Genomic DNA, 27,094 nt, shown 5'->3' on the forward strand with positions numbered 1-27,094 from the left:
TACATCTGTTACAGGTGGTTTAGGCACGGTGAGCACCAATGTGCAAGGATTCGTGAACCCGAAGGACACTTCGGTGCGATTCCAAGGATTTGACGTAGATGAATCGAATGATTCATTGTTACATTACACTTCATTATCTGAGTCCGATATCAAGAAGCATGCCACTTTCCGTAGGGCATTCCAAGCAAGGAAGGATCAACAAATCTAGCAACGACAACAAAAGCAACAGGAAATTCAATCTATAGCTAAGTATTGGGCAGACGCAATCAACAATGCCAATACCATAGCCACCATCCTGAAAGTACAAGAGTGGATGACCGAAATGGCTGAGACGATCCAAAAGGCTCAGACCACTATTGGTGGTGAAGGTACATTCACGGTGCCTCCAACTACAACTCCGACTCCATTTATTCAAGACTCTGAAGAAGAAGGAATCGCAATCGAAGTCAGCTCAACTCCCACATTCAGCTTCGACGATTTTGATTTGAATGAGGTAAATCAACCCCCTCCTTCTGATGATAATTTGATGATTTTTGATGAAGAAGAAGAATCGAGTGGTTCTCAACACTCAACCTCCAAGCCAAAAGCAAAGAAGAAGAAGAATAAGAATGCGGTGACCAGAAAGGAATTTTTAAGCCTACAAGCTAAAGTCGATCAAACCCTTGCTGCGGTCAAGACCATTGAACCGCAACCAGAAGACATTCCTGGACCGCAATCCTTAATCTAAAGAATAGAAAGACTGGAAACTCGTGAAAGATTAGCTGCTGAGCGCATCTCCCTGAAGGTTGAAATGGGAATCCTATCCCTGGATATAAGTCGCCAAGCTGACCACAAGCAATTCATGGCTGCTGCGGAGCGCCTCATCTCTAAGGTGTCCGTAATCAAGAAACACTTACAAGCACCCATTGCAGACCAGTCAACTCAATCTCAAAAACTGACCGATGAGACTCACACTGCATATGAGTCCACTATCGCAGTCCTTCAAGCTACCATCAATAGACTACAACGATCTTTATCTTCAAACTTCCATGGCCCTGAAATTCTTCACCTCACAAAGGAGATTCACAGGTTGCTCTTCAGCAACGCTATTCCCAACAATCAGCAAATGGCTGATGTTCTTAAAGCACAGTTCCAGGAAGTATATGCCAACGTCGATGGTTTCAGACAATTGCTTGAGGATGCTCCGGTGTTGCATTCCTCAAGAAGGGGAAGTGGTGAAGAAGACCATCATTCCAACAACCTTTCTCATCATCAAAGTCCCCCCATCATAAATGAAATAGTTCCCTCACCGCATCATGCTCCACCGCAAAAGGAGATCATTCAAAAAACCCCTTCTCCTGAGCGACTACAGACCCCTCCCCACTTCAAAAATCCTACATCCAACATGTCATCCAAACACTCAGATGAGTCCCCCGCAACAAAACAAAAGAAAAAAGATTGGAAAGCAGCCAAGTTCACGGAAATCATCTGGACAGAAAATGGATTCGACATTACTATGGATGAATCCTTAGTAAATTCCCGGATCAATCCCCACCGCAGACTCCTAGATGATGACTACAAACCATACCTTACCTATGATGAACCCCCTTTGATGGTTATTGGGATGTTCCAATATCTCCCAATGCTAAATACTTCACAGTATTTGAGCCATTTGACCGCAACCTATCTGACCACAAGAGACTGCCTATGGAATTCGAAAGACTTAATCGATTCTATGCCAAACATGCGTCTTCCATAGAGAAGATCTGGTCTAATGAGAGGCCATCTGCAGTCAAGAACTACAAACCCCATAATTTCATGAAAGCTAACTTCATCCAATACACTCTCACAACGAGGAATCAGGACTATGTCCGCGCCTAGCCAGACTTCCCATGCATGAAACCTGTAACAACTCAAATTTTTCAAACAACTTTTTCATTTTTAAAAACATAATTGTTTCTATTTTAAACAAGGCATAAATAGTTTAATTATTCTGTCAAGTACAATTATTCAAAATCCCAAGATCATAAAGACAATCTTCAGTGTGTATCGATCATGCCGGCGCCTTCCCACGGTCCTCGCTAGTACCTGAAATACATGCACAACAACTGTAAGCATAAATGCTTAGTGAGTTCCCCAATATACACTTACGCACATACGCCTTTCCAAGCCCTGACCTTTCGGTCCTCATTACAACGCCTTCCGGCCCATAACATAATCGCCTTCCGGCCCACATATAATACATAGCACATATAACAATTAACTTACCACATATAGCATACATATCACATAACATATCCGACCTTCCGGTCACACAGTCAAACCCTTCCGGGTACAGTATAGTGAGAAGACTCACCTCGTAGAAGCTGAACGCTAGCAAACCCCGAAATGACTCGTGCACAACCGACGAGCTACAACCTCCCTATAGCATTACATATCTCATTAATACTTATATCTTCTAAGTGTGACTATCCCTAAGAAGTCAGACTTAGGTCAACTCTGGTCAACGGTCAACTGTCAACTCGACCGGACTCGGCGAGTACCATGACGACTCGGCGAGTCTGGACGTCTGCCAACTTTCTGAGATTCCTTATCTACTCGTCGAGTACCCTCCTCGACCCGACGAGTTACTCCTGGAAGAATCGCGGGGCCACCCCGACACCACTCGCCGAGTCTGAAGAACAACTCGGCGAGTCCCAGTAAATCTTCAAGCTACTCGTCGAGTCTGAAGAACAACTCGGCGAGTCCATGCCATGCAGACGAGTAACTGCTTCCTGAGATAGGTCTCGTCCCGAATTACACATGCATGGGACCTTCTGGACCTCTAAAGGTCCTACTACAAGATTATAGTCGTTGGGTAACAAGGCACTACTTCATCTAATCACTAAATGGGTTCTATAAACCCTAATTTCATAAATACATCAATATAGCAGAGCACACACGAATTCTTACCTGGATGATGTATTCTCTGTATTCCCAATCCTCAAAATGTGACCCCTTGCTGCTCCTTTAGCCAATCCTTTCTCTTCCTTGCACAACCACTCTTCTATAACCAACAATGGCCTAAGATCCTTGCTCCAGCTGCACCCAATCGATCTAGGGTTCTTCTCAGAAGGCTAAAACGAACAATGACGGCCAATGAGTCCCTTTTATACGTCCCAAACCTGAACGGTTAGGGTTTCCGCTAAACAGCGTCGACTCGTCGAGTCCAGTCGCGATCCCGCGACCAAGTCTGCGATCCTACTCGGCGAGTCTAGGCTCCAACTCGCCGAGTCCCCTCTTAAACCACCCAAAAACGTAATTTAATAATACCTGAGATTTCGGGCTGTTACAAAACCTGAAGAAGTCTTTCTGATAGCCAATGTGTTCCATAACAAGTCCGAAAAGCATCCGAAGATGAAGATAGCACTTGAGAGGGCAAGTATTTTCTTGAAGGAAACTATCTGCGACTTTGTCAAAGTTGATGCAGACATTCACCCCATCATATCCACAAAATTTGATCTTCCACCACTTGACCTTGCACCCATGATAACTGAAGGATTACAAGGAAGATCCCTAGGTGCAACAAACTTCTTAGACCTCAGAGTCATCTTCAAATGGAAACTCAATGATACTAAATACTTCCTTCCGTTGACTCTCATGAACCGCCTTACAAGGAAGCAGATTGAAGTTTGTCGAACCGCAATTGAAAAATCAAAACACACAACTGCTGAATTCAAGTTCAAGATTTTAAGAAGGATCACATGGATGGAAAATATCAGAAAACTTTGGTGGATACTGATCAAGTTTCTAAAACTTGACAACTGAAGAAAAGTTAAAGAGGTCACTTAGGGGGAAATTGTTGAATCATAAAGTGACCCTCTTTAACTTTAGCTACCACAGTCCTCAAGCATCCGCAGTCAGACCTTCCTCAGCAACCTCTCACAAAGTCATCAACTACCACAGTCTCTATTTACTTAAGTTTAATTTTATTGTAATACTCTCTATTATATAGTATTCCTTGCATGGCTACTCTTAGAGATGTGATCCGGTGTAACTCTTGAGACTCTATAAATAGAGCTCAATCTTGCGTATTCAAAATACTTCTGTATCTATCAATTTTACATCATTCTACTCTATCTGATTACGCATATTAAAACTCTTCTTACTCTCAAAGTTCATTAGAACATAACTAAATACTATCTCTCTTCAGAGCAAGTCACTTGTGACTTTATCAATAAGTTTCATCTCACTTACTAACTTGGTTTGAATGCATTCCTCGGTATGAATCAACTTATGTGTATACTTGATATAACTACTGTTGTCATTTACATGTCCTTACTTTTCCGCAACTAACACTCTAACTATCTAACTCTAACTTATTTATATTATTGTTGAGCTTGTAGATCCTTCGAGATAAACTATTCCGCAACTATACTCTTGTTCTAACATTTATTCAAGTGTGTCTCAAAGTTTTTCTCTCAACATAGGTATAGAATGTGATCTATACTCCAGGTGGGGCAGCATTTGATTTATCAACCAATTGCAGAGTCGGTGTGAGTAGTCCGTGTGGGCGGTGGTCAGTAGCGGGAGAAGCTTCGGATTTCATCAACATGTTTCCAGTCATTGACAATTCCTCTGTGTTTCAATTTGTGATTTGGGAATTTTCCGAAGTTACAAGTTTTGTGAGGAGAAGATCGGATGTTAGATTCTGAGAGGGAAGATCGTAGTATCTGAGTATGATACTGTGATTACAATACCGTGATGGTGTACCAAAGTATCCATGTATGAACTCCTAAATTTTGGAATATTTTGAGTCTTGAGTTTGAGATGGCAACTGGTGTATCTAGTTTCTATGGTTCCAGTGGGATCCCTTCTACTATTTGACATCCAGCGTGATTATCTATGAATGTGAATTGTAGCGAAAAAAAGTGTTTGGTCACGAAGGTTGTCGTCAGGAGTGGTGATGGTTAACCTGGGTGGGTACGTGTACCTATCTATGTTGGACCATGGAGTATTCAATAATGAACTAAGAAGGGTGATGACTCGAGGATGAGATTATGGGACGATAAGAGAGTGAGTGAATCCGAGTGGGAGTAATCACTTTGGATTATCAAGGGAAGGCCATGGAGAGAGCCCATGACGAGTCAGTGAGAAAAGAGTGTTGTCATATTGCGGGAGCCTTAGTATTCACCAGTTAGCGAGAGAGTGTTTTGATACTGCGGGGAGCCATAGTTTTCGTGAGTCAGTGAGAGAGTGTCGTAGGCCTGCAGGGATCCGTAGCTGTCACAGGTTAGTGACGAGGAATGTCATGATTCTACGGGGATCCGTATTATTCGCTAGTCAGAGTATGACGCATAAGAGTTTTAGGCGTGGGTGGCCTTATTATTTGAGTTTTCGGAAATCTGGTGGTCCTACCACGGGTGAGACTAGGGTCTCCTTAATGATCGGGTATCGTTATATTCTGAATTAAGGTGTGTTTATCGCAATCAGAAGGAATTGGAGAAGTGATGAACGCGTGAGTTCTGGTCATGGGTCATGAGTTGAGTGCCTCATTGGGACGAGTGGTTCCAATTCAATGTCGAACCAGACTCTTGAGTTTGAGTTCGACCTAGTGGTATATTGAGTAGGCAATATGAGATTCCAGATTCAGAGATGGGTTCCATTTTGAGGGGTATTGTGCACCATCTGATGTTTTAGACTTGTGTGGGTCAATTCGTTTGTATGGAAAGGGCCGCAAGACGCATGGAACTAATGAGTAGTAGACGAAAGAGGTCAAGGATGAGATGATCTTTAGTTGATATTGTATTATTTGCTTGGAGTAAAGCGAACTTCGTGACTTGTGTGTCACAATGAGCCGATATAATTATTGTGAGAAGGAAGCTAGTGAGATGATTTGGGGTATGCAATGGGTAACCTTGGAGGTTTAAATGTTCGGTCGGGAGATGACCTGGTGCCCAGTGTTGAAAGGGATATTTGAGAAGGGAGTTGGGGTTTATGATTGTTAGGTGTCAGTGGGTACATCTAAGCAAGCATGATCTTTTTCTTGTGTCTGAGTACAGGGTGTTGAGAGTTCATCGTTTAGATGGGTTTTGATTGCGGTACAGTGTCCCTGGTGTGTTGTGATCCTTTCATTCCTTGGTTTATGATCTGGATTGTTTAATATGCTTGGTATGAGTGATTGGTAGCCAATTTTAGGCATTGACTTGTTCTAACAGTCATAATGAGAGAATCAGAGGGGCAGTGAGTTATCGGGGTCTGTTATTCGAGGAGAGAATAACATATTGATATCTTGAGAGGGCTATCTGTGTGACAACCCGAAATTTCCATTCTGTACAAACCATATCAAGTCAATAGAAGTTAGAACAGTTACAGTTAAGTTCCAGACTCTTGAGTATAAGTTTGACAGTTCTTCAGGATTTACACTTAAGGAGATATCAGGAGAGTGGATGCACTAGGGTTTTGTGCAACACGGTTATTCCAAAACTCTGTGATATTAGAGTTCTATACGGGAATAAAATATTTTCTGCCAAAAATCCCAGGACTATATATAGAAATCTGAACCATATTCAGTCATTAGTTACAATTCCAACTAGAGAAAAGCCAAATTCTCTCTCACGGATCTTCGGGTTTTCATCCCAAATCATGAGTACTTCTATCTAGTTGTAATATATAGCTTCGATTGTACCTAATAACATCAAAAATCGGATCAAAACCCCAAGATTTGAGAGTTTACCGCCGAAGAACACTTGGAGAGTAAACTCTTTTATAAGGGCCAAAGTGTGCCCAATGACCCTCCAAACCTTGGAAATGAACCTTGAGACTACCCATGACATGTTTAGACCACAAAATCATTAAGGTACAAAGGTTGAAAGTGAGTTCACGGCCAAGGATGTTCTTGGGCCGTGAAGTCCATTTTTAGGCGCCAAAATGCCCTAAATGCCTTCATTGAACCAAGAGACTAGCATAACAAATTACCTTGATGTGTCTAGGACCCAAAACAATCAAAATACCAACACCCATAGGTGTTCACGGCCGCAAACACATGACCAAAATGGTACATGGGCCGAAAACTCAAGTTAGGGTGTTTTGATGCCACAAACACTTCCTAAGGCTTAGGCTTGAATTTAGACATGTACCCTAATGAGTTTAGGACTAGAAAACACCATTAGAACACCAAGAGTAAGGTGTTCACGGCCCAAGAAGTTCCAGGGTCGTGAACTCCAAACAATAGTGCCAAATGGTGCTATAAACTCTTCTAAAGCCTTGTACACTACCATAGTTTGGTTCCTAGTTAAATTAGTGACTTGAAAACACCACAAACACCCTCCCAAGGGAGATTACGGCCATAATCTCCATGGGATTTTGTCCATGGGTCGTGAACTCCTCAAAGGAGTTAAAAGGAAGCCCTAGCACTTGTTTAAGCCTAGAAGCACTTCACCACCTAAGTTGTAATAGCTTTGATATTCATTTAGAGCCCCAATGGAGAGTTTAAGGCCAGGAGTTTACTCCCCTAGTCTGTAAACTCCAACGCACATGGTCTCTTGACTATAAACTTCTGTATGAGGTCTTGCACTCCTTTGTTGCAACCCATTAGCCTCCTAGCACTTGACCAAAGTGTTTTCCTCGCATTAGGATATTTATACATGTTTAATTAGTGTTATAATCACTAATTGTTTATATACATATGTCTTCATATGTAATTAGGACCATTGTGTGTGTCTAAAGTCTTCACTTGACACCTAGCAGTCTTACCTCTTCGGTTCATCCGTATCACCCACAACAGGTGAGTTCATACCCCTTAATCAATGTTTTAACTATTTTTAAATGTTTTATGGGGTGGGGGATACAAGTGTTGGGTTTTTTGAGCAATCTAACACTTCCTAAGTGTGCATGCAACCCTAATAAACCTTGGATCTATGTTTGTCTAAATACATGCAAAATAATAATTTTCCAAGGTTTATAACCTATCTAACATGGCATGGGGAACATTTCAACATAAAAGAGTTAGAAGAGATTACATACCTTTTGGTGAGTTTGGTTCTAAGGAGTTTGAGGGCCAAGCACCAATAGTGTGAATGCCTCAAATGGAATCACAAACACCACAAACTCTTGGAAAACTTTGAGAGAGTATACACACTCTTGTATTTTCGGCCACACACATGCACACACACACTAGTTCACTAGTTTTCTCTTAGGCTCCTTTTCATGCTCCATAAGCATGCTTATATAGTATGCATGGTTAGGGTGAAACCCTAATAACCCATGTCTTTTCCTTTTCCAAGGATCCATGGGTTAAAAGATCCATGGATCATCCATGGACTTCCACATAAGCCTAGCCCATTAACAAATGAGTATTAGCCCACACTATATAAAACAAATAGCCCATAATTTAATTAGTATTCCTTTTAATCTCTAAATTAATTCATAATTAATTTAAGACTAAAACTAATTAAATAACGTAACTTCATATTAATATATTATAACTCATAATATATCAATAAACATATGTGTATAACTCTCATAAAATTATCCATAATAGTTTGGATGAGATGCAACCCAAATGGACCATGCCGGTCGGGTCAAGTATATACCAAACAAGTTATGAACTTAGACACCTTATCCAACATACTCCCACTTGGATAAGTCTAATAACTATATTTGCCTATAACTTCAGGAACCAACCAACAATCGTAGCTCTCGAAAACTCCCTCGAACAATGAAGACTCTGTCGAACTATGAAGCGCCATTTTAGATAAGTGATCACATAATCCTCTGTTCTCATGATATCAGCCGGACAAACACATGGAACTATGTCTTGCTTATTGTCTAGCAGTTGTTTCTCGATTTTCCGATTTGTTTGACGAAGAACTTCACTGAACACATCGGTTTAGTTCTGACCAGGCCTGGTACATGGGTCAACACAAAATCATCGAGGGGCCCAGATATCGCTTCTATTTCTAGAAGGAACAGATAAACTTCGACTGATATGCTTGTTCTACTACTTATTGAATTGTACACAAAGGCACGTTTTATAACATCAAGTTACTGATGCGTTTACGTGCAATCAATGCACAACCAACTCATAGGTAACAACTCATATCTCTAGGTTTAAAGATTTATATGATGTTATCGTCTCACGATCACTCGAGATAAATTCCATGAAGTGATACAAGTGAGCGTGGGTTTATACCAATACTCATAACTTATGAGTACTCATGAATGTTGCAGCAACCATTGCCATGTCTAAACACCTTTAAGGCATCTACAAACCCAATTCATGACAATCTTGATTCATACCTACTTCCGACGTATGATCGATTGTGGAGGTTTTGTGACAACCCGAAATTTCCATTTGTACAAACAATATCTATTCAATAGAAGTCAGTTCAATTTCAGTGATTTTCAGACTTTTCCGAACAAGTTAGTGTACCTAAGGGTTTACACTTTAGGAGATATCAGGAGAGTGGATGCTCCTGAGATTGTGAAAATTGGTCATTTCAAGTTTCATAATGTTGCAGTCTAAGTTCCAGAATAAGAATATTTTCTGTCAAAATATTTCAGGACTATAAATAGTTTTCTGAATTTATTTAATTCATTATTCACAATTCCAAATAGAGAAAAGCCATATTCTCTCTGACGGATCTTCGGGTTTTTATCCCAGATTGTGAGTAACTCTTTCTAGTAATGTTATATTACATGTTTGATGCTTATAACATGATTTAGTGGGCTAAATCATGAGATCTAGGAGTTTACTCCCCAAGGTGTTCTTGGGCGGTAAACTCCCGAAACAAGGCCAAAAACCAACATTGATGCTAGAATAAGGCCTTAGGACATTAGGTAAACACATGATGGACATGAAATCACACACAAAACCACCCAAGATTGGGAGTTTACGGCCCAGAACTCTCTTAGGCCGTAAACTCCATTTCAAAGGGCTAAATGGTGGTTTTTGGACTAAAGGACTTTAAGGCTTGCATCTAGATTAATTCCCCAAGTAGCTTAAGGTCTTAAACACTTCAAATAACACAAAAGAAAGTGAGTTTACGGCCCAGAGGGTGTTTTCATGACACCTAATGCCCTAGCCCTTTACAAGAAATTGTACCCACTAAATGGAAGGACCAAACCACTTCAAAATCACAAGTTTATAGGAGTTTACGGCCAAGAACCTCTCTTGGGCCGTAAACCCCTTTTCTAAGGGTAAAATGCACAACAACCACACCATAGGCCTTAATACAATTTTCCTCGAACCCTTGGGACAAGAATGGAAGGAAGAACACATAAGAATCACTCCTTGAAAGGAGTTTACGGCCAAGGAACATATCTTGGGCCGTAAACTCCAAGTGAAGGCACAAAAGTGTGCCTCTTGTCCCTATTAGCCTTAGATAAAAGTTTGGAAGCTATCCTACACATGCAAGGGCTTCAAAACAATTAAAAGCCATCACCCATAGGAGTTTACGGCCGTAAACTCTAGGGTAAATGGACTTTAGGCCGTAAACTCCCCTATGGAGTACTTCTAGGCCTTAAACCCTTCCAAGAACATAGCCACTAGGTTAGAATAAGTCTAGAAAGCATATTGGACTTCAAAACACACCAAACACACATGTTTGGGAGTTTACGGCCGTAAACTCAAGAGTTTACAACCGTAAACTCCGTGTGTGATGGTTTATGGAGAGTAAACTCTCATATGGGGTCCTTTGGAAACCCTAAACTCAAGTACCCTGTCCCACAATAGCTTAGATGAAGTCCTTACGGCTTTAAACACTTACATAAAGTGTTATCTATATCTGAGATGTCTTAAACATTATCAATTAGTCTTTTTGTCTAATTGAGTGCATATATGTGTGATTATATGTTCATTAGGATCGTAGTGTGTGCACAAGTCCTCGCTTGACACCTAGCCATCCGATACAATTCAGTTCATTCCAATCACCAACTACAGGTGAGTTCATACCCCGTAATCAATGTTTTAAAGGATTTTTAATGCTTTAATGGGGGGGGGGGATACAAGTAGAAACAAACATGTTATTAAATCAGTTTCATGTATTTTATAACTATGTTTTCACTCAGTAGATTTCACATCTTTCAAAGGAAGTCACGTGAAATGGTTTTCTATCTTAAAATACTTAGACAACAGAAGTATTAGTTTTGAATTGTATAATGACTTCAAGTCACTTTATATTATTGTTCAAAGCTCCTAGATACCTTGAATATACATACTTGAACAACGACACACTTTCCAGTTAGCTATCATAGGGATAGTCAGAAGATATCAAACATGAGTCAGTTCATTCATGAGTCTATACTAGCACATTGCCTGATACATGAGTACTTATAGATGTTTACCTGATACATGAGTACCTTTACATATACTTGCTTGATACATGAACACGATTACGCAAACGCATTACCTGAGTACCTTTCTATAGATACACTTATCTGTATACTTTGATAGGATTACTTGTATCTCTCATTACGGGGATGATTTATCAGTACCTTCTGAGTAAATCTTCCTACCTATTCCACTGTACCTCGGAATATTTAAGAAAGGACCCTATCCCACAGTACCTCGGGATACCTAGATGGGCCTATATCCCACCGTACCTCGGGATATACGTACGGGACTAACCATTCCGGAACTCATCTGTTAGCAACAGTGGGTAATGAACATCTACGGATGCCTACGGTTAATACTTATACTAGGAATACCTTTACAGGGACTAACCATTCCTTCCACCTGCTGCTGCTACAGAGGAAGAATTGGACTATCTTCGGATGTCCATTAGGGTATATGTAATATGTTAGCCCCAGTACCTCCGGTCAACATTTACATTCATTTTGTTAGCACCAGTACCTCAGGCTAACACCTATCTGATTATATTTTTCCTGTTTACTTTATTTTGTGATATCTTTCACATAAACGACGAGGTAGACTAAGCACTTTTAGTACTAGTCTACGCAAAGGAAAAATACTTCATACATACAAAACATTCAGGTCTTGGTAGAAGACTGCACTTTATACATACAAAACATTTGAGTCTTGGTAGAAGACTGCACTTCATTTATACAAAACATTCGGGTCTTGGTAGAAGACTACATTTCATACATACAAAACATTTGAGTCTTGGTAGAAGACTACACTTCATTTATACAAAACATTCGGGTCTTGGTAGAAGACTACACTTCATACTTATAGAAAATAAGGGTTTTTCTAGGGATTTAATACTTACCTCAATATTTTCACTTAAAGGTTTTCATGGCATTCATAGCAGGTTTTCACAAACAAAGCAACGACACCTATATACTTATGAACTCACCAGCTTTAAAGCTGATACTCTCTTTCAAAATAACTTGTATTCTCAGGTCGCCGGTAGACAGGTACGGAGGACAGGTTTTGAGAAGACGCTGCAGACAAGCCTCGTCTTTTATTTTGATTTTATATTTTTGGTGTCTATAACTGTAAAGAACACACATGTATAAAACCTTACTTATAATGCAATGGATGATGTTGTTGCTTGTTTATTATATTACACTGTTGTGATACTGTACATGACGTCCTACACCCCTGAACGTTTCCGCCGTTCGTGGTTTTGGGGTGTGACAGATTGGTATCAGAGCATTGTTTATAGTGAATATAGTATATCAACCCATAAAAGATATACTAACTATAAATACATGGGATTAAAACACTCTGTCTAAGAGTTATACTTTTAAATAATAAAATATTTAACAAAGTATACGTGCCTGCATTCATACTAAAATCCGTGTCACAACGACAAGAACAAAAGTATTACGATTGTTGGATATCACAAGTAAGCTTGGGGATATATAGTCAGTCTTGGGAATGACATAGCCTGATCAACTATGCTGGTCCAAGGAGTGATTAGCATATGCCCAAGAATGGTTGTGATGTGGCAACAAGTCTAAAAACTTACCAACACAACCATAAAGAAATACCATATGGGTATTTGATCTTACTATAATTATCTTAGTTTAGTTCGTCTATTTTAGCTACCTCTTATATCCCTTTTCTCGCGTAGATTAAGATGGCTGGATTTCCTCACGGCGATCCGTACTTTTCGAACCAAGGCAATGCTGGTTGGCTAGAGGCAGAGCCAGAGGATGATCACCCAATCCATTTGGATGATCACCACGCTTCCGACTCAGAGCCAGAAGTCAATAACCTACCCCCGGCTGCTCAAAACCCAAACCTGAACCCTCACCCTGTGTTTCAAGGACCCACACCTCTGTGGGCCACTAACTTGATAACATGGAGTCATGAACAGGGTCAGCCCATTCCCTACAACGGAGACCGAAGTTTCTACAACCTCAAAGAAGGAGGTTCTACCGATAGAGTCCTACCAATCATGGTGCGTAGGATGTCTAGGAACTCGATAATAGCCCAGGCGGCTGTCAATCAAGTCTTGGAAGTTGACGCCAACTCAGGTGTTAACACTATCCACATTCGCCAACTAGAGTCTGCTCATGAAAGGACTCTGGTCCGTAATGCAAATCTGCAAAGGGAACTTGCTGAAACCCGAGCCGAAGTTAGAGAACTCCGAGCTCAACAAGCAAGGTCGGACAGGCGTATAAGGGACATTGAACGTCTACTGTCGGAATCAAGGACTCATGCTAGTAGTTCTCGTCGCCGATAGAATAGCTTTATCTCATCTTTTGGATATAACCTAGTTTCTGTAAAACTATGGTCTAATTTCCTGTCTATATAAATCTTAGACCTGTTAGGTCTTTGTCTAATCTTAAGTCTGTCAAAATTTTCCATCTTGGTTGATGTAAGGCCTACTTTTAGGCCATTTTCCCCGAACTTGTTACATCTGTAGTTCCAGTTTTACTGACAGATATCTAATCTTATGGAAATTATTATCCAACTGTTCTCTTCTTCATTTAGCCATGCTATTCTTTCTGTTGTTGGACTATGGCGATTTAGTCCATGAGACACATTCATTTATCATTTATTCTTATCCATGTGGTCATCTTTTAAACGTATAGTTAAAGATGCCGCCACGCAGGAATCCTAGGAGGAATCCAAACAACGAAGCACCTATACCACCACCTCCACCACCACCTGTACCTCTTCAAACTCCAAATCCTTTTGATGCCACTATGTTCCAGGCAGCTTTCACAGCAGCAGTTGCAGCTGTTGTGTCAGCAATCAACGCTCCTGCCCCTAGTGGATCAGGAACAGGTGCACCACCCTCAAACCACGGCGAAAGCCATGGACACCCTCGGGAATGCACCTACAAGGATTTTACTAACGCCAAACCCCGCAGCTTCAATGGGACTGGGGGTGTTATGGTGTTGAGACAATGGATCGAGAAAATGGAATCTGTCTTCGAGATCTGCTCATGCCAAGAAGGCAGCAAGGTCAAGTTCGCAGCTTGTACCTTTTCTGACCGAGCACTAACATGGTGGAACAGCCATGTTAACTATCTAACTCTGACGGTGGCGTATTCCATTGGCTGGGAAAAGTTGAAGGAAATGCTGATGAAGGAATACTGTCCTCGAGGTGAAATACAAAAGCTCAAGCAAGAATTCTGGGGTCTACAAATGGTTGGATCCGACATCACTACCTACACGAATAGGTTTTGTGATTTGGCAAACTTGTGCCCCGACATGGTTGCTCTCCAGAGCAAAAAGATCGAGAGGTATATCTGGGGACTGTCGCCCCAGATCCAGTCAAGTGTGATCGCTTCCAGGCCTATTACCTTCGATAGTGCCAAGGAACTAGCACAATTCCTCATCGATCACAGGAAACCCCAGATCACGTCAATCCCTACACCTGTACCACAGAAGGCCAACCCCGACTACGTTAAGAAGGGGTGGAACAAAAGGAAAAGAGGGGCTCCGCAAGGATCCTCCAATAAACAACAGCAGGTGGCGATCAATGCTGCCATAGTGACTCCTGTAGTCCCTACGAACCCCTTTCCAGCAAAAACCTATGCTGGAACTCTTCCAAAGTGCACCAAGTGCAGCTACCACCACCACGGACCTTGCAAGGAGATGCAGTGCTCTAACTGCAACCGGAAGGGGCATACCGTCCGCTTCTGCAAAACTCCAACAGCTCAAGCTGCTCAAGTTCCTAACGCCGGTATGGGCCAAGCTTGCTACGGATGTGGCGAAGTGGGCCATTACAAGAGGAACTGCCCTAAAGCAGGGATGGCTGGAGGAGTGGGAAGAGTTATGGCTCTGGGCCACGAGGAAGCAGTAGCTGATCCAACGATAGTTACTGGTAAGTTCCTCCTTGATAACTCTTATGCTTGCATACTTTTCGATAGTGGAGCCGAGAAAAGTTTTGTGAGTCACAAATTTGCACACCTGCTTAAACAAAAATCATGTGCATTAGATAGTTCATTCATGGTAGAAATGGCTAACGGGAAAACAGAGAGTACAAACTGCATATACATAGGTTGTACTTTAACTTTAGATAGCCATACTTTCAAGATAGATCTTATGCCAGTTACCATTAAATGTTTCGACGTTATCATCGGTATGGATTGGTTGAGCCTTCTGCGTGCCGACATTATGTGCTTCGAAAAAGCAGTTCGTCTTAACCTTCCTAACAACGAAACTTTAACTATCTACGGCGACAAACCTAGTACTAGCCTTCGCATGATTTCGTGCATCCAAGCACAAAAGTGTTTGCGGAAGGAGTACCATGCATTTCTCGCACACGTCGTCGATACCAGCCAAGAACAGAAAGACATCCAGAAAATCCCAGAAGTACGCGACTTTCCCGACATATTCCCAGAAGAACTTCCCGGTTTACCACCACAACGCCAAGTCGACTTCAGAATCGACTTAGTTCCAGGGGCTACCCCCGTAGCCAAATCTCCTTACCGTCTTGCACCGGCTGAAATGCAGGAACTTTCCAGTCAACTTAACGAACTTCTCAAGAAGGGATTCATTCGACCAAGCTTCTCACCATGGGGAGCACCGGTCTTGTTCGTCAAGAAGAAAGATGGATCGTTTCGCATGTGCATAGACTATAGAGAACTCAACAAACTTACCATAAAAAAATCGTTACCCCTTGCCCCGCATTGACGATTTATTTGATCAACTTCAAGGAGCCAGCTACTTCTCGAAGATAGATCTGCGATCCGGATACCACCAACTACGAGTGTTAGAGGAGGATGTTCCCAAGACAGCCTTCCGAACTCGTTACGGGCACTACGAGTTTGTAGTGATGCCATTCGGATTAACTAACGCGCCCGCAATATTCATGGATCTGATGAATAGGGTGTGTCGTCCTTACTTAGATCAGTTTGTCATCATCTTCATTGATGACATACTCATCTACTCTCGAAGTAAGGAGGAGCATGGTCAACATCTCCGAAAAATCTTAGAAACATTGCGTACGGAGAAGCTCTACGCAAAGTTCTCGAAGTGCAAATTTTGGATTCGGCGAGTCGAATTTTTGGGCCATGTGGTTAGCGAAGAAGGTATACACGTGGATCCTTCCAAAATTAAGGCCATCGAGAACTGGTCAGCACCAAAGACACCTACTGAAATTCGTCAATTTCTAGGTCTAGCTGGCTACTATCGCAGGTTCATTCAGAACTTCTCCAGCATAGCGAAACCTCTTAAAACCCTGACCCAGAAAGGCGTGGCCTTCGACTGGGAGGAGAAACAGGAAAGAGGGTTCCAAACGCTCAAACGAGCCTTGTGCACCACCCCGATACTATCCCTTCCCGAAGGAATAGAAGACTTCATTGTCTATTACGATGCATCCAACCAAGGACTCGGATGTGTTCTGATGCAGCGAGGTAAGGTTATAGCCTATGCCTCGAGACAGCTGAAGACACATGAGGTTAACTACACAACCCACGATCTCGAGCTAGGAGCAGTTGTGTTTGCTCTGAAGATCTGGCGACACTACCTATACGGTACCGAAAGCACGATCTTTACAGACCATAAGAGTCTACAACACATTTTCAACCAGAAAGAGCTCAACATAAGACAACGACGGTGGGTCGAGCTACTTAGTGATTACGAATGCGAAATTCGTTATCATCCGGGTAAAGCCAATGTAGTAGCCGACGCCCTAAGTCGGAAAGAATATACTGGTCGTAGAGTCAAATCTTTGACTCTAACCATCCATTCACACTTGTCCACACAAATAAAGGAGGCTCAGCTCGATGCTTTGAAACCTGAAAATGTGGCGGGTGAATCCCTTAGAGGGATGGATAAAAACTTGGAAGCCAAGGGTGGTGGAGCCTTATACCTCATGAATCGGATCTGCACACCGAAACACGGTGGCTTCAAAGACTTGGTCATGACGGAAGCCCACAACACTCGTTATTCCGTCCACCCGGGTTCAGATAAGATGTATCTGGATCTTAAAAAGCTCTACTGGTGGCCTAACATGAAAGCAGATGTTGCTACCTTCGTGAGTAAATGCCTTACTTGCGCAAAGGTCAAGGTCGAATACCAGAAACCCTCCGTTCTTCTACAACAACCGGAAATACCAGAATGGAAGTGGGAGCGGATCACTATGGACTTCATAACCAAGTTGCCCAAGACGACGGGTGGACTTGATTCCATATGGGTCATCGTCGATAGACTGACCAAGTCTGCACACTTCCTACCGATCAAGGAAACAGACAAGATGGAGAAACTTACCAGAACTTACATTAGGGAGATTGTAAGACTGCACGGTGTACCTTTATCTATCATCTCAGACCGAGATAGTAGATTCACTTCGAGGTTCTGGCAGTCATTACAAAATTCCCTAGGAACTAGGCTGGACATGAGTACAGCCTACCATCCACAGACCGACGGGCAAAGTGAGAGAACTATCCAAACCTTAGAAGACATGTTGCGCGCCTGTGTGATAGACTTTGGAAAAGCTTGGGATACTCATTTACCCCTTGTTGAATTTTCCTACAACAATAGTTATCACACGAGCATCAAGGCAGCTCCATTCGAGGCCCTCTATGGCCGAAAGTGCAGATCCCCTCTGTGCTGGGCTGAAGTGGGTGATACCCAGTTAGCTAAGGGACGCGTTCCCGAAAGCACTCTCACGGGTCCGGAGATCATTCGGGAAACGACAGAGAAGATCGTTCAAATTCGTGAACGACTAACAGCCTCTAGAGACCGACAGAAAAGCTACGCCGACAAGCGTAGGAAACCATTGGAGTTCCAGGTGGGCGACCGAGTCCTACTGAAAGTCTCACCCTGGAAGGGCTTGATACGCTTTGGAAAGCGTGGGAAGCTCAATCCAAGATACATAGGGCCTTTCGAGATTCTCGCGAGAATCGGCCCTGTGGCTTACAAGCTCAATCTACCGAAAGAACTCAGTAACGTACATCCTACCTTCCACGTGTCAAACTTGAAAAAGTGCCTATCTGACGAGACTCTTGTTATTCCACTCGACGAGATCGAGATCAACGAGAGCCTCAACGTCGTGGAGGAACCAGTTGAAATCATGGACCGAGAGGTCAAGCAAACGAAGCAAAGCCGTATCCCGATAGTGAAGGTGCGCTGGAATGCAAAGCGTGGACCGGAATTCACTTGGGAACATGAGGATCAGATGAAACTGAAATATCCTCACCTATTTGCTTAGTTATTTGTAATTTCTTAATTGCTTACATTCTAATTTCGGGACGAAATTCCTTCTAACGGGGGGATGATGTGACAACCCGAAATTTCCATTTGTACGAACAATATCTATTCAATAGAAGTCAGTTCAATTTCAGTGATTTTCAGACTTTTCCGAACAAGTTAGTGTACCTAAGGGTTTACACTTTAGGAGATATCAGGAGAGTGGATGCTCCTGAGATTGTGAAAATTGGTCATTTCAAGTTTCATAATGTTTCAGTCTAAGTTCCAGAATAAGAATATTTTCTGTCAAAATATTTCAGGACTATAAATAGTTTTCTGAATTTATTTAATTCATTATTCACAATTCCAAATAGAGAAAAGCCATATTCTCTCTGACGGATCTTCGGGTTTTTATCCCAGATTGTGAGTAACTCTTTCTAGTAATGTTATATTACATGTTTGATGCTTATAACATGATTTAGTGGACTAAATCATGAGATCTAGGAGTTTACTCCCCAAGGTGTTCTTGGGCGGTAAACTCCCGAAACAAGGCCAAAAACCAACATTGATGCTAGAATAAGGCCTTAGGACATTAGGTAAACACATGATGGACATGAAATCACACACAAAACCACCCAAGATTGGGAGTTTACGGCCCAGAACTCTCTTAGGCCGTAAACTCCATTTCAAAGGGCTAAATGGTGGTTTTTGGACTAAAGGACTTTAAGGCTTGCATCTAGATTAATTCCCCAAGTAGCTTAAGGTCTTAAACACTTCAAATAACACAAAAGAAAGTGAGTTTACGGCCCAGAGGGTGTTTTCATGACACCTAATGCCCTAGCCCTTTACAAGAAATTGTACCCACTAAATGGAAGGACCAAACCACTTCAAAATCACAAGTTTATAGGAGTTTACGGCCAAGAACCTCTCTTGGGCCGTAAACCCCTTTTCTAAGGGTAAAATGCACAACAACCACACCATAGGCCTTAATACAATTTTCCTCGAACCCTTGGGACAAGAATGGAAGGAAGAACACATAAGAATCACTCCTTGAAAGGAGTTTACGGCCAAGGAACATATCTTGGGCCGTAAACTCCAAGTGAAGGCACAAAAGTGTGCCTCTTGTCCCTATTAGCCTTAGATAAAAGTTTGGAAGCTATCCTACACATGCAAGGGCTTCAAAACAATTAAAAGCCATCACCCATAGGAGTTTACGGCCGTAAACTCTAGGGTAAATGGACTTTAGGCCGTAAACTCCCCTATGGAGTACTTCTAGGCCTTAAACCCTTCCAAGAACATAGCCACTAGGTTAGAATAAGTCTAGAAAGCATATTGGACTTCAAAACACACCAAACACACATGTTTGGGAGTTTACGGCCGTAAACTCAAGATTTTACAACCGTAAACTCCATGTGTGATGGTTTATGGAGAGTAAACTCTCATATGGTGTCCTTTGGAAACCCTAAACTCAAGTACCCTGTCCCACAATAGCTTAGATGAAGTCCTTACAGCTTAAAACACTTACATAAAGTGTTATCTATATCTGAGATGTCTTAAACATTATCAATTAGTCTTTGTGTCTAATTGAGTTCATATATGTGTGATTATATGTTCATTAGGATCGTAGTGTGTGCACAAGTCCTCGCTTGACACCTAGCCATCCGACACAATTCAGTTCATTCCAATCACCAACTACAGGTGAGTTCATACCCCGTAATCAATGTTTTAAAGGATTTTAAATGCTTTAATGGGGGGGGATACAAGTAGAAACAAACATGTTATTAAATCAGTTTCATGTATTTTATAACTATGTTTTCACTCAGTAGATTTCACATTTTTCAAAGGAAGTCACGTGAAATGGTTTTCTATCTTAAAATACTTAGACAACAGAAGTATTAGTTTTGAATTGTATAATGACTTCAAGTCACTTTATATTATTGTTCAAAGCTCCTAGATACCTTGCATATACATACTTGAACAACAACACACTTTCCAGTTAGCTATCATAGGGATAGTCAGAAGATATCAAACATGAGTCAGTTCATTCATGAGTCTATACTAGCACATTGCCTGATACATGAGTACTTATAGATGTTCACCTGATACATGAGTACCTTTACATATACTTGCTTGATACATGAACACGATTACGTAAACGCATTACCTGAGTACCTTTCTATAGATACACTTATCTGTATACTTTGATAGGATTACTTGTATGTAACGCCCAGATTTCCAAAAATAAAATTTTCATTTAATTAAACAATTTAATATTAAACACGCTTGTTTAAAATCTTATTCGCATTTAATTTACAAAACGTAGTTTCATTTTCGTTATAAAAGAAGACCAGGATCCTCCAACTCAACTCTTTCTTCGGTGTGTACAATCGAACCGTTGCCATCCCGCGTTACTGTAAGAACCTGAAACAACGTAACATAAACAACGTAAGCACGAAGCTTAGTGAGTTCCCCAATATACACTTACACACCTACGCCTTTCCAGGCCCTGACCTTCTGGTCCTCATTACAACGCCTTCCGGCCCATAACATAATCGCCTTCCGGCCCATAACATATTACCTTCCGGCCCACATATCATACATAGCACATATAACACTTAACTTATCACTTACAGCATACATATCCATATAACACTTAACTTACCGCTCATAGCGTACATATCACATAACACTTAACTTACCGCTTATGACATACATATCCATACAACATACTCGACCTTCCGGTCACACAGTCAAACCCTTCCGGGTACAGTATAGTGAGGAGACTCACCTCGCGGTCACTGGGAGATAGCAACTCCCGAAATCCCTTGCACTTGATCCTCCGAGCTCCAAGCTCCCTGTCTCATCATATATCTCTTTTAGTACTTCTATCTTTCACGTTAACTGACCCTAAGAAATCACACCAGTCAACTCTGGTCAACAGTCCATTGTCAGCTCGACTGGACTCGGCGAGTTCCCTGGCGACTCGGCGAGTCGAGTCGTCCTCACCAATTCCTGCGGAATCCCTTTCTACTCGTCGAGTATCCCTCTTGACTCGACGAGGTCCTCGTGGAAGAATCGCGGGGCCACCCCGACTCTACTCGCCGAGTCTGATGAACAACTCGGCGAGTCCCAGTAAATCTTCAAGCTACTCGCCGAGTCTGAAGAACAACTCGGCGAGTCCATGCCATGCAGTCGAGTAACTGCTTTCTGAAATACGTATTCTCCCGAAATACACACTCATGGGACTTCTGGACCTCTAACCGTCCTATTACTAGGGTATAATCTTTTGTATAACAACATAATAGTCCATCAAATCACCAAATGGGTTTCATAAACCCTAAATTCGTGTACCCAACAAAATAACAGTAATGATCCGAAACATTACCTGGAAACATGCTCTCTGTGTCCCCAAACCTCAGAGTTCGATCCCCTTGATCTTCCTTTGGCCAAAATCCTTCCTCTTCTTGCACTACAATCCTTCCAAGATCAACAATGGCCCTAAGACTTTGCTCCAGATGCCATAGTCGTCTAGGGTTCTCCACAATCGGCCAAAAGACGTGAAATGACGGCATACAACCCTTAAATACGACCCAACACGAAACGGCTAGGGTTTCTGCTGAACAGCGTCGACTCGCCGAGTCCATACCTGGACTCGTCGAGTCCAGTCGCGAACCCACGATCAAATCTGCGACCCTACTCGGCGAGTCCGGCTCTAACTCGCCGAGTCCCCCCTTTAAAACACCCTAAAATGTAAATTAGCAATACTTGAGATTTTGGGCTGTTACAATTCTCCCCCACTAGAATTAGACTTCGCCCTCGAAGTCTCGCTCTGAAAACAATTCTGGATGCTGCCCCCGCATCACACGTTTCGGCTTCCCTAGACACTTCCGATCTCTTCCGAGGCCGCTACTGAACCCAATACCAGAGGTACCTCCTTGTTCCTCAGAACCTTGATCTTCCGATCTCCGACGGCCACTGGCCTCTCAACATAACACAAGCTCGCATTCACCTAACCGTTCTCTAGTAGCACCACTGCTGACTCATCCGCTATACACCTATCCAACTGCGACACATACCCGTGTCATGGATCCGTCCCAATTCCGTTGACAGCTCCAAACGATAGGCCACCCTTCCTACCTTCGCACCTTCACGAAAAGACCCAACATACCGGGGCCCCCCATTTACCCTTCTTTCTAAATCGAAGCACCCGACAGAAATACGAAGTCGCTGACCTGAATCACATACTCGCAATGGCGTCTGCCTGCATAACCTTCCTGTTAACTCTAAACGATCACTAACTCTCATTAACCTGCTGAGTCTGCTCTGTCGACTGAAACCCAAACTCTGTACTGTCCATCTCTCTCTGTAACCGAGAACCACCCAAGATGCAACTCTGCTCTTAAGCCCCAACAATCACTCGACCACCAAGGGTTAGGAAGCCCTGAACCACCGGATCCCCGATCCAAAGCCCACTTTGTCCATCCCAGACCAACTGAGAGATCCATTCTCACTCCCAGAGTAACTCTCACAAATTCTCCTCTTGCCATCATATACCCATGCTGAACTAGCCCCAACACTCGTAGGTTGGAAGACCCGATACTCTGATGATATCCTCGAACATCTCCCAAGATGAACCACTACATCCACCCTACACTCTGATCAGATCCACACTGAGAACTTAAAACTTTCCCTCTCCATGCATCCCTTCTGAGCCTCAACAGACATCCCAACCGGATGAGTTCCTACTCCACTGCCACGAACACGATGCTCAGAACCCTACTCGAAGTACTCTAACCATAACTCTGCTCTACAGCTTTCACTTTCGTGAACTTGCACCCCCTTCGGAGTTACATACCCTCCTCTTTTCCTTTTCCACAGAACTCTCTTGAACATAATGCCACTCCAACCGGTGCCACAGTGCTCGCCCCAAGCGACATCACTCTTTTTGCGTAGCTGCTATTCACATACTCTGGTTCTCATTGCAGGGCTCTCAATCCCATGCACCCTCTCCACTCATCAAGATCACTGCCTCCGCCAAACAAGATCAACAACCCAGGGCCAGACCTTCCAATGCAATCACACTGCAACATACATGATCCGCAAATCTCAACTAATCCAGCAATACCAACAGAGTCTCCAGTATGACTGGACCGACTCTCATAACACATACTAGCCACTCGAGGCTATATCTCTGTGGGTCCGTACACCCAACTCTGCGAACCCTCAGGTTCTAACTCTGGGAACCTTCCGGTTCCAGCTCTAGAAACATGCACAACATAATCCCGTGGGATTAATGCAGTACAACCATCACGTACCCCAAACGTACCAATACTCTGATCGCAAACTTCCGTTTACTTACTCAAGCTCGATCCCGACCTCCTCTCAGGCCTCCACAATCAAATGCCCTAGGTCTGTATCTCGCCCTGCATATCCAACACTCGCTCTCGTCGGCCTATACTTTGCGCTGACAAACACTGCTGAATCCCGGCAGCTAAGCACCCTCACATACTTATCGCTCTCCCGGAGAATTTTCTAATTCTCCCCCACTAAAGCGCTGACTAACTGCCACCGATCGTCATTAATGACCTCTCAGAACAATCCTGCACAAAGAGAACATTTACCCACTGACTGCTTCCCCCAAGCGTAAGCAACCCTCAGCAAAACACATCTCCTCCCTGATCAATCCGCTCAAAAGAATCCGATCTTTCAATTATCCACTCCACAACTGCAGATTCTACCCGTCATTCAACCCAGTGCCGCACCTCCACTATCAACCCTCACAACGATGACCAATGGAATTCCCACGCAATAACCCATAACCAAACCCACAACCTGCCAAAGGTTGAATATCACATCGAAAACCGCACCAAGCTATCGGCACTAAAACACCAGACTATAACCATACCAACCATCAGGGAACAACGAATGCCAAAGCGAAACCTGAAGCACCAATCCATAACCATGCTATTCCCGCGGAACAACGAATACCGCATCGAATCCACTCTACCAGCACAAACAATACGCCACAACCAACGCAAGCTAATCAAAACATCAAGACAGCATCATACCCGCAGCTGCCCCCCCCCCCGGCACTGCTCCGACTCCCTCTGCCGCAAGCCGATAAGCACAACCCTGAGCCCTTGGGCTCTACCCCATTCTGTCCTCCTCCTGAACTCCTCAAGGTGGCCGGTGCTAGAGCCTGCACCGATCCTGCAAAAGCTGTGGACATTTGACCCTCAAATGTCCAACCTGCCGACACTGATAACAAATCCTGGGATCCCGAATTGGCACTGACTGCCGACAATCCCGTGCACCATGCCCCTCCTTTCCGCACTCGCGGCATGCACCATTGGCCAACAAGCTCCGGTGCCATCTCTCTCACACTTCCCACAAGTGTGACCGCTCCGATCCCCCATTTCAACGTCTACGGTTCTGAACCGTTTCGGCGCCGACTGCGACTGCATCGGGGCCTATCCCAGCTCACGCAACTGCAACTTAACCTCTAACTCGCGCCACATGGCAGCCTTCTGCAACTCCAACAGGGTCTCGCATCTCCGCGCAGACACGAACTGTCTGATACCCCCTTGAGCTTACTCGAATATCGGGCATCTGAGCCTGCTCCGAAGCGAACTCAGGGCAAAACATCGCCCTCTCAACAATCATCCCGGTGCTCTCAGTCACCGACTCCAAATCCTGCCTCAGCTTAACGAACTTCCGAGCCAATTTCTCCTGTTCATCCCGCGGAACATAGCGAGTACTGAACATCCCTCTGAATTGATCCCATGAAACCGCAGCCCTCTGCGCATCAGAAAATGACCTCGTGGTCAATCTCCACCAATCCTTCGCCCCGACTCTCAACAGGTTCAGAGCACACTCCACCCTCTGATCAGCAGGGCATAAACTCGTGGAGAAGCACCCCTCCATGTCTGATAACCATCTCATAGCAACAATCGAGTCCTGAACTCCATCGGATGTGGGAGGCTTCGCATAATAGAAATCCCGATACTTAAAACCCTGACTAGTCCCTTTCTTTGCCGTTGCTACAGCCGCTGTAACTGCCACGGCAGCCATCTCTGCGAAAGCCGCATATCGCTCATCAAACTACTTCAATCATAGTGGTCCTGATCGACCCAAACAATTCCGGCGACTCAGCCCGCAACAATGCAGCAACCTCATTACGCCGGATCTCGCGAATCCTCGCATCCCACTCACTCGTGCTCGTCCGATCGATAACCGGATAACAATATAGCCACAAGCATCATCCACTACGAACCATGGTACTCACCCCATGACATCCTTCCTCAACATGCTTCGGTGTATGGTACCTGAACCATAGCACCATTCCTCAACCTGCTCCAATGTATAGCACTCGAACCACAACATCTATCTCAATCTGTTCCGGTGTAGGGTGCCCTGACCATAACATCACTCTGTATCCGATCCGATGCATGGTTTCCGAACCATAACATCACCCCTCAATCTGTTCCTTAGGACCTTCAGAATGCCCCCTGTATCAAGTATGGGTCCTCTGCTTTCAGTAGTACGGGCCCATACTACCTGCCACATCTACCCATACTTTCCACACGGACCATCCCAGAGTTCCTAAGTAGCTGATAAACCTGCTCTTTCACCCATCTTATCGCGCGTGCTCGCTTTCCAGCGAAATCCTCTACTCTACCAGCGCACTCATCCGGCTAGGTTTAATCTCTAGCCCATTCCGCCGTCCTCCCACTTCTTTGCTATCAGCTGCTGAAGAGCTCCTGATGACGCCAAACATCTACCTCCTGAGTATCGTCATACTCACTTAGTAGCTGTCTCCCATCATCGAGAACTCCACAAAGCACGAAGCAAGCAGCATTCGAGCATCGAAGCATACATAGGACTCCTTAGCTGTGATAGCTCCACCTTCTCGGCTCATCCTCGGAAGTACCACCGTACTCTGTAGCTCTACCCCTCGTGCGTTCTAACTAGATACTCTCACTCATCACATACTCACAAGAGCATAACGCACATATAACAGCAAACCCTAGACTAAGGCATCACAAATCAGGCCACTCTAGTCCTAAGATGTGAAATACCTAGCCTGTCTCTAGCATGCAATAATATCTCATGAAGTGCACACAGATATTTCATAATACAAAAAGTAAGAGTATTTTGGGAAATCACCGTTTGGCTCTGGCTGATTGTACACACTGCCCTTTCTTGCTTTCTCTTTGAACTCTTATTCACTTTTAGAAAACCATTTATTTGGAAAACCTTTTCTTACTTCCTCAGTTTGAGTCCAGATTTACCCGTAGGCGCGTCCGAATCCCTCAAACCAAGGCTCTGATACCAATTTGTAACGCCCAGATTTCCAAAAATAAAATTTTCATTTAATTAAACAATTTAATATTAAACACGCTTGTTTAAAATCTTATTCGCATTTAATTTACAAAACGTAGTTTCATTTTCGTTATAAAAGAAGACCAGGATCCTCCAACTCAACTCTTTCTTCGGTGTGTACAATCGAACCGTTGCCATCCCGCGTTACTGTAAGAACCTGAAACAACGTAACATAAACAACGTAAGCACGAAGCTT

The sequence above is a fragment of the Lactuca sativa genome, chromosome 2 (assembly GCF_002870075.4).
Source record: "Lactuca sativa cultivar Salinas chromosome 2, Lsat_Salinas_v11, whole genome shotgun sequence".
In the NCBI taxonomy this organism is placed as follows: domain Eukaryota; kingdom Viridiplantae; phylum Streptophyta; class Magnoliopsida; order Asterales; family Asteraceae; genus Lactuca; species Lactuca sativa.